A 9,274-nucleotide genomic window follows, 5' to 3' on the forward strand; every position below is an offset into this window, starting at 1 on the left:
TATCACATCCTATCACATTGTATTCACATCTTATCACATCGTATTCTTATCTTATTCACATCGTATTCACATCTATTCACATTTAGTAACATTTTCTACTTTCGATACCGATGGGATTTTTTCTAAATTTCTACCAATTGCTTGGCCTAGTTAAAGGTACTTTTGCTTGATGGATATTTTCATATTCTTTCTCAAATTTCTCAAGTGAAATATATTCAATATTCTTCTTTTGAGTAAAAGATTCATGGAATTTACAAAAATCAACTCTACCCATATTTCCCAATAATGCTTAAAATTTCACTTTTGATAAATACTCATAATTTGAATTATGCTAAAAATTTCTCTTTTTCCATTTCATTTCTTGGATCTCAAATATCATGGGAATTCCTCTTTTTGCATTTAAATGATTTAATTCCAAATGTCATGGGAAATCAAATAAATTTATCAAAAATTCCTCTTTTCTTTAATAAAAATATCCATTATTTCAAATATGCCAAGAATTTCACTTTTACCATTTAAATGATTGAATTCCAATTGTCATGGAAATTCCTCTTTTATCATTTAAATTTTCTCATGCATAAAATAAATTTATCTAAAATTTCTCTTTAAATTAAATATTTATTATTTTAATATACCAAAATTCTCTTTTTTCATTTAATTATATGAATCTCCATTATCATGTGAATTCCTCTTTTTGCAAAAAAAAGAAAACCAAAAAATCCTCTTTTCTTTAATTAATTATTTATGCATAAATACTAAAAATTAGTTTCCCATGAATTTGATGAAAATCATTCTTTTAGCATAGGATGTCCAATCCTAGAATATGGTAGGAAGTCCTCTTTTCACATTATGAATAAAAATGAGTTATGTATTAATTTCTAAAAATTTTGTCATAGCTTCACTCTGCTATTACTAATAATTTTCAATATTTCTAGAAAGAATAAGAATTTATAATACAATTATGATAGAATACTATCCTTAGACTTAAATCCAATTTATGGATTTAAATCATAAGTTTACCATAATTTTATTAGCATAAAAGCATTAAAAAATCATTTTCTTAACCTCTAGCTTAACAAGCTTAGAGATTGATTTTGAATTAAGAATTTATCAATGAGAAGCATTCATTTGCTAAAGAATTAGTCATAGGAATGACTATTCTTTTGGGGAGAGAGAGATATACATAAAAAGCATCCTAACTTTTTGTGATTAATCATTAGAATTCTTATAGAAAGCTTGATTTGCATTGAAAATAATTAATTTGAAACTTCTCAAGCTTGAGAGGGGTGGAGAAGTGAAATCTTTTGAGAATATACATGAAAGCCATGAAATTACTTCTTACCTCTTGATTTGGCTTGCTTCTTTATCTTAGAAGGAAGCCCCCAACCAATCAATTGGTTTAGTATGTTGAGAAGAAAGCTCCAAGAGTTGTTGAAAAGAGAGAGAAGCTCCAAGTTCTCCAAAAGTAGAGGATTTTTAAGGGATAATAGAAAATATCATTATTTTAGTGTAATACTGGCATGGTATAGTTCATAGATTTTTTTACAAAAGACAAAGGATCTATTTATAGTGAGGGAGGCCACTAACCAAGACCAAGTCCAACTGGGTTCTAGAATTTTCCAGCTTCAGTTTGACTCAATTTGGACAAGATTTGGACCAGTTTACAATTTTTAGGCGCCTACCTCAAGAGTCCCCCTCTCCTTACCAAGGTGTCAAAAATGCATCATTATTCCAAAATATCTCATTTTTTAGTAATATCTCGTAGTTTTTAACTAATAAACCTTGTACTCATTCAACTCTTCATCTTATGTGAGCATTTACTCATTTTTGGGTATTTTCTTTTATTCTTTGGATTCATCTCATCCCAACACTTGGATTAATCCTATTGGCCCATAAAGGAAATGCCCTCCTTAGTCACTCACTAATTCAATCAAATAACAAAATTTGGTTATAATTAATTCATTCAAAATCTTTACCACTAAAGTGGCTTTATTATCCCTTAAAGCCCAAGCCTCAACCCACTTAGTGCCACCAAAAAATATTTATTGCTCCTCTGGTGAGAACATGAGGCTTAAAAGGCCCGAAAAAATCCCATTTCTGGAATGGTTCAAGGGAAAAAACTAGATTATGAGGCATTCTATGTGTCGCATTAGGCTAACCCAACCTTTGGCAATTTTTTCATGCATTCTTTAACACTAGAGGCCTGTGCGCTTTTGCCGCACAGGTCGTAGCTGGGGACTTGCCGAACACCGTATGCGAGCCACGAATGGCTGCAAGCATACAACCAGGAAAGCAAGCTCAAACAGAATGCAAAAGGTGTGTCACTCACCGCTCAACCGCCGCCTTGAAGGATTCCTGCATTGCAGTGAAGAAGGAGCCGTCGTCGCCGCTCTATCGCCTCTCCGCCGTCGTGCCGTTACATAGTGCTCGATCGCTCTCTCACACTCTCTCTCTCTCTCTCTCACACACGCAGGAGAAGGAAACCAAGGAGATAAGGCAAGAGCACTTTTGTATTCACAACACATGAGAATGAGGATTTTAGGGTTACATTTGACTCTTATAGGTGACTTGGCCGTTCACACTTGGGCGCCTATACATGGCTGGCCGACCCTAACCCTTATCCTACTGATATTCAAGGTGCGCCTCTCATCGGCGATCACCCAATCCCTTCATCCTTAACATATGGTGCCGACAAGCCCGGCCCATGACTCAGAATATTTAAATTAAGTATGCGGGAATTCAAAAGATATAAAGCGTATAAATTCAAGCATGTTAGACCACAATGGATATTGCTATGAGAACTTAGTTTAAGGGGTCACATGAATGAGCTAGTGTAGCAAATTAACAGGAGTTTAATAATTATTGAAAGTAAATCAAGAGTTAGCAAGGTATCAAAGGTTAATCAAGGTTTATAATAACTGGCCTAAGTCAAGGAAAATAACCAAGCTTAATAAATAAACAGATGACCACACTGTGTCTACTCTAAGAACAAGTTAATACCACGAGTCTAGGGACACAAGAAACATTAGAGTTACAGGAGCCTTTTGCCTTAAAAAAAAAAAATGCACGTGATAATTTTTACACACAATGGCGACCTTCCTAAGGCAAAACTAACATCGATCCTGGTACCATGTTTAACACAATGCATTATCCAAGAATCTATTAGTTCACCTTAGGCAAGGCTACCCCCTACCAACCAAGGCATCGGTCTAGAGTAGAATACTCCTCGCCTACCAAGTATCAATAAGGCGATAGGCCAACATTAAAGCACATCATAGACTTGTATTGCCATTTATTGTAGGCTTTTTAAAAAAAAAATCTATTTCTTTTGATCTTCGCTCCTGAACTATAATTTGTCTTGCATCCTTTCGACAAAGGGGTAATAGCTATGTCCTAGAGGTCAACACACACATGCCAGGTGTCAAACATTAAGATGGTTTGACCCTAGACCTAAGACAATCGTATTCCAAGGTTAACTAAAGACGTCATGCTGCCTAGGAATATTTCCAATAAAGTTAAGCTCATTAATGATTTACACTAGCATGCAAGCAACTTCAAAAGCTAAGTAGTACATTGACAATTCCCATGTGGTCATGCATTATAGTTTATGCAATTAATTGAACAGAAAAAACGAAAGAGAGTGGGTAGGAAGAATTACACCTGTATTTTGGAGATCTCCTTGATGCGATGAGAGAAATGCCCACAATTTGATGAGATATTTATGTATGAGCGTTGCGGCTATCTCAGGACTTGAAAGCGAACCCACCTCAAACTTTTCAACCTATACAATCAACTAACAAGCACTATACCTCGAGAGGCACATCAGTGTGAAAAATTAAAGACTCGTTTAAGGAATCCAAACTAGAAAAAAAACTTGAAAACACTAACCTACCTACCAGTCACCACACTACTACTGAGGATACGGTAAGAGGATGTTGTAGAGTCCTGGCTCTAGCCCTAAGGCTAAGCCTCTATCCGCATCATCCAAATAAATAAAGTCAACCTCAGTAGTGCCATGAGTTTCATCCGTCCATTCATCATTGTCAGATATTTCCTTTTCATTTTCCCATCCACATAAACTCATCAAGAATGTAACCATGCGAGGATAGTCATCTTGTGGAAAAGGAAAGCATTGGGCTATTGGGGATATTTCCTCTACGGAGTAGGGGTCAGTCATGGTCAATAGGCGAATTAGCCATTCTAATTCCTCAACATTTTCCCCTCTGGCTAGTACATCTATATGATCCCATTCAGTTTCAATTACAGGATAGCACATGTGAAATATCTGAGAAAGGTACAGATGATACCTCTCACCAAAGGTGGGAGTGGATGAAGTGTATGATGATCGTGTGCAAACACAGATATAGCATCAGTAGGTTTGTGACAGGTCAATCTAGTTCTTGATTGTATACGGATATTTATCCCCTTTTTGTGCTCTTGCTCTTTTTACTATTTTTTGTTTTTCTTTTCTTTGTTTTTTTTAAAAAAAATGTATGAAGCTATATATATACATCCCCTTGAATTTGGCAATTACATGGGCAGGGGAGAAGGTTAAGGAGGAAGCATTAGAATGTCGAGCGTGAGTACATGCTCCCCCTTTCCTTGGGTAGATCATATTATTTGCAATGATGTTGCAGCCTCTTGGAACCAATTTGTCCAGTAGGTCATAGGTTGTGATGTGGGCAGATAGCTTTTTATGACCCTTGTGGCCACATCCAATTGTAGAGATGGTAGTGTACGCTCCCATTGACGAATGGAGGAAATGGTTTCCGACGATACTATTACAAGGGGAGACATAGACTCATCGGTTTTTTGTTGGGTGTTGACAAGAGTAGGTGTAGAGCATGTAGAACTTCTATATGAGTGTGTGCCTGGCATGAGGAGCTAGAAGCTTCATGTGGCTCCCCCCCTTCCTGAGCTAGGTGGTAATGATCTATATCGTTTGGGAATCCAAACTAACTCTGGAAGAAGTGGTGCGGAGCACTCTGTTACCTTTCCCTTACCACGGTCTTGAATTGTCATTGGGGTGGCAACAATTGGTTTGCAAGGTTTTACAGGTGATGTAGAGGGATTCAACTTATGTTTAGGGACCCAAATCTGGTCATTCCCCTCATAGTACCCTTGGGCTACTAATAATTTTTTAGGGATCCATCGTGATGTTACATTGCCCTTTCTCGGCTGGTTAGCTGCTTTTCTTTTACGAGGCTTCTTGGTGGCTGAACGAGATTGAGCAGGGGAAGTAGCTGTTAACGAAGCTTTTGGGACCCATTTGTATATACTCTTTGGCATAGTAAGCGGAACCTTAGAGACCACCTTGCCTGTTTCCACTCTTGGTGTTGAAGCATTAGAGGGATGGCAAACAATCAAAGATGGTTTTGCCACTGGACTTTGTGATTTTTCATTATCTAATATTTGAGTGGATGACTTAGGTGCGGGATTTTGAGCGGTCAGACCTAGTGTTGGTTCTTACGTTGTGACTCGTCTAGTTGCCCAATCGATATTGCACTTGGTGGCCATCATCCATTTGCGCCCTAAGTTTACAGTCCCTTCCATGGTACCCGCAGGCATAACCAAAAAGCTTTGAATTACGGTCCCCTTGTCATAGGCAACCAGAGTGTGCAGAACTCCTGAGACAGGGGTTTTTTTTCTTGTTGATTCCTTGAACTTGGATAGCACTCTTGGATAAAGGTGGTTTTCCAAGTTGACACCACACGCCATATGATAGCAAATTGTGTTGAGCTCCTGTATCCAATATGCATTATACAGCACCTCCCCGTAAGGACTCTGTAACTCAATTGGGTATCCTAGAGGTGGGTTAGATTCCAGTGCATCCTCCTCTGCTTCCTCGAAAAATACTTGCGTAATTCCCAAGTTGGCTTCTCGTTGTCGCCTAACACGCTGTTGACATTCTTTGGCTTCGACTCTCGCTTGTATCTTTTTAAGCTCAGCTTGTTCTTTAGTTGCCTTCTTTTGATGGATTGCATGTAACTCCTCTTGGCTCAGGGGGTCATAGTACCTTTTAAATTTACTCCCATTAAGGAATCCAATGGTTTCAACTCTGTTGAGAGTCTCCACTCTGATGGTACCTTGCATATTTGAGCTTCTTCTTTTCATTTCGCACTCCATACATCAGGACTTTATCCCCAACCTTGATGTCCTTGTCCTTTAGGTGGCGATCAAACCATTTTTTCCTTCTATCCTTCTCCACAAGGGCATTGTACACAGCCAATTGTCTTTCTTCGTTTAGTCGCTCAAGGATATACAGTCGCTCTACTAATGGATTACCATCCCAACCCTCTTGAGTAGCAACACGAAGACTAGGAATGACAAATTCCCACGGCATGACTGCTTCTTGACCATATACCATTTTGAATGGTGTGCAATTAATAGCCACTTTGTACGTAGTACGATAGGCCCATAAAGCTGTTGTAAGCTTTAGATCCCAATCCGTGCGATGAGCTTCAACTGTCTTTGTCAAAACAGAGATTAATGTCTTGTTTGTACTCTCGGCTTGGCCATTCGCTTGCGGATATAATGAGTAGATTTATGATGGGATATCATGAAATTTGTTGTGAGCTTCTTAATCACGTCATTTATAAAATGCGTCCCATTGTCGCTCACAAGTTCAAAAGGATAACCGAAGCGTGTGATTATATTTTCAAAGAGGAACTTGGCTGTTGTCCTCGCATCTGCCTTACGTGTCGCTTTCGCTTCAGCCCATTTGGTCATATAGTCAGTGGCCACAATAATATAGCGAGATTGTGTGTTTCGGGCCGCTGGGCTAATTGGACCTACAAAGTCTAAACCCCACTTTTCAAATGGTTGGTTTACTTTGATTGGATGTAGGGGCATCTGATCTTTCTGTTGGGGTTTCTTGTATCGTTGGCATTCATCGCAACCCTTCACAAAGAGTGATGCATCTTGGAACATAGTGGGCCACCAATACCCTGATTGTAAGATCTTTCGCGCAGTTAAGTCTCCTGAGAAGTGACCACCGGCTACGCCCATATGTGCCTCTTGCAAAATGTATAGATGCTCATCCTCTCGGGCACAACGCCTAAGAACGTCATCCTTTCCTCTTTTATAAAGAGTCCCGGCTATCAGGCAATAGGGTTCGCATTCTTTGATCAGCTTTCGAGCAAGATCTTTACGAAGCTCCTTGGGTGGAAAGCCATTAACCAAAAAGTTAACAATCTTCTCACTCCATTCAGGCATTGTCTCCACCATGAACAGGGAAGTGTCAGGTAAGTCATCATCAACCCCCGTAGGAGCCTCACCATTAGGTATACAAGACAAATGATCAGCCATAACATGTTTTTTGCCAGGTCACAACAATAGTGAAATCAAACTCAAGAAGAATCAATAGCCATCGTGTGATTCTTCCTGTGGAGCATGGTTTGTTTACCAGATACAGCAATGCTTGATGATCCACATAGAAAACAAACTTGGTGGCAAGGAGGTAATAACAAAATTTCCTTACTGCATATATCATTGCCAACCCTTCTCGCTCTGTAGAGTGGTGTAGTTCATCTCAGCATCGTTCAACTGGCGACTGGCAAAGCTAATGGGGTAGTCTAGCTTGTGTTCTCCAGGTTGAGTTAACACACACCCAATAGCAAAGTTTGATGCATCAATATGCACATGGAAGAGTAAATCCCAGTTAGGCATTCTCAAGATTGGAGCACTCGCCAAAGCCTTCTTTAATAGCTCATAGGCACGGTCACATTCTTCGGTCCAAATAAACTCGATGAGAAGCTTATACAATGGTCGAGCTATCTCGGCGAAGAATAGAATAAATCTTCGATAATAACCAACGTGGCCCATAAAGCGTTGGACTCCCTTATAGTTGGTGGGTGGGGGCAATTCCAGAATGACCTTGATTTTACTCTCGTTAGTGGAAATCCCATTTTTGGACACTATATGCCCTAAGATAACTCCGTGTTTAACCCAGAATTGGCATTTGAAAGGATTCAATGAGATGCGATATAATCTACACCTTTCAAATATTTTTCGTAAACACATCAAGTGCTCATCCCAAGAGGAATGAACACAAAGATCATCTAAGAAAGCTTCACAGAAGTCCCTTAGATATTCCTTAAAGGCCGTGTTTATCAATCTTTGGAATGTTGCAGGTGCATTGGTCAAGCCAAAAGCCATGACGCGAAAGGCAAACACTCCAAACTCCGTGATAAATGCTGTTTTAGCTTGGTCCTCGACTGCAATTGTGATCTGATTGTAGCCCGAGTACCCATCTAAAAAGCTATATGCCTCCTTGCCTGCCACTCTTTCAAGCACATGTTCAGAATATGGCAAGGGGTAATGATCCCTTCTGGTGGCTGCATTAACCTTTTTGAGATCAACGCACACTCTGAGTTTCCCATTCTTCTTTAGTACGATGACTATCGGAGAAACCCATTCTGAGTGCTCAATAGGGTATATGAATCCACATTTTACAAGCTTTTCAATTTCCTCTTGTACAATCTTTGCGTACTTAGGATTCATTGGGTAGGGATGTTGCTGGACTGGTTTAGCAGTGCTAATCATTGGAATCGTGTGTTGCACCCCCGAGGGTGGAACACCCTTCATATCATGATATGTCCAAGCAAATATGTCCTTGAATTCTTTAAGAAGCTTCGTAAGTGCAGCTTTTTAAAGATATGTCCAAGCAAATATGTCCTTGAATTCTTTAAGAAGCTTCGTAAGTGCAGCTTCTTCCGCCTTGGTGAGGTCTTGAGCAATAAAAACTGGTTTAGACTCCTCACCCGGATCTGCTAAGTCTATCTCCTTAACTACCCGCAGGGCCATCATAGACACCGCTACTCCCATCGGTAGGCGTTCGTTGGGCTTTTGTGTAGACCACTTTACGTTCCCCTGTGGTAAATGATTTGAAATGCTCGGGTGCGGGGTGTAAGTCTACTAGTTCTTGTTGTGCCAGGCTTTTTTCTTTCAATTCCGCTTCCTTTTGTTGCTGAGTCAACTCTTGGTTTTGCCGCCTTCTTGCAATACGACTTAGTTTCGGCTTCTCTTCGATTTCTAATTGGGCGATGTCATGAGGTTGCAGAATACACCACATGACACTTTGGAGGTATTGTCCCCAATTATCCGCTAACTTTGATGAGCATCAATGGCTCCTACATAACTAAGCCATTCTGCAGTGGATCTTTCCTTGTTTATTATAGTGCATACATTAGCTCGATAGCGTTGGCGCTTATGTCTCGTTTTCTTCTTACCAAGTTTTTGATTTTTGTTTCTATCAGATTCGGACTCACTTGGT

Source organism: Cibotium barometz, chromosome 24 (assembly GCF_041138505.1).
Source record: "Cibotium barometz isolate CiBa-2024 chromosome 24, ASM4113850v1, whole genome shotgun sequence".
NCBI lineage: Eukaryota > Viridiplantae > Streptophyta > Polypodiopsida > Cyatheales > Cibotiaceae > Cibotium > Cibotium barometz.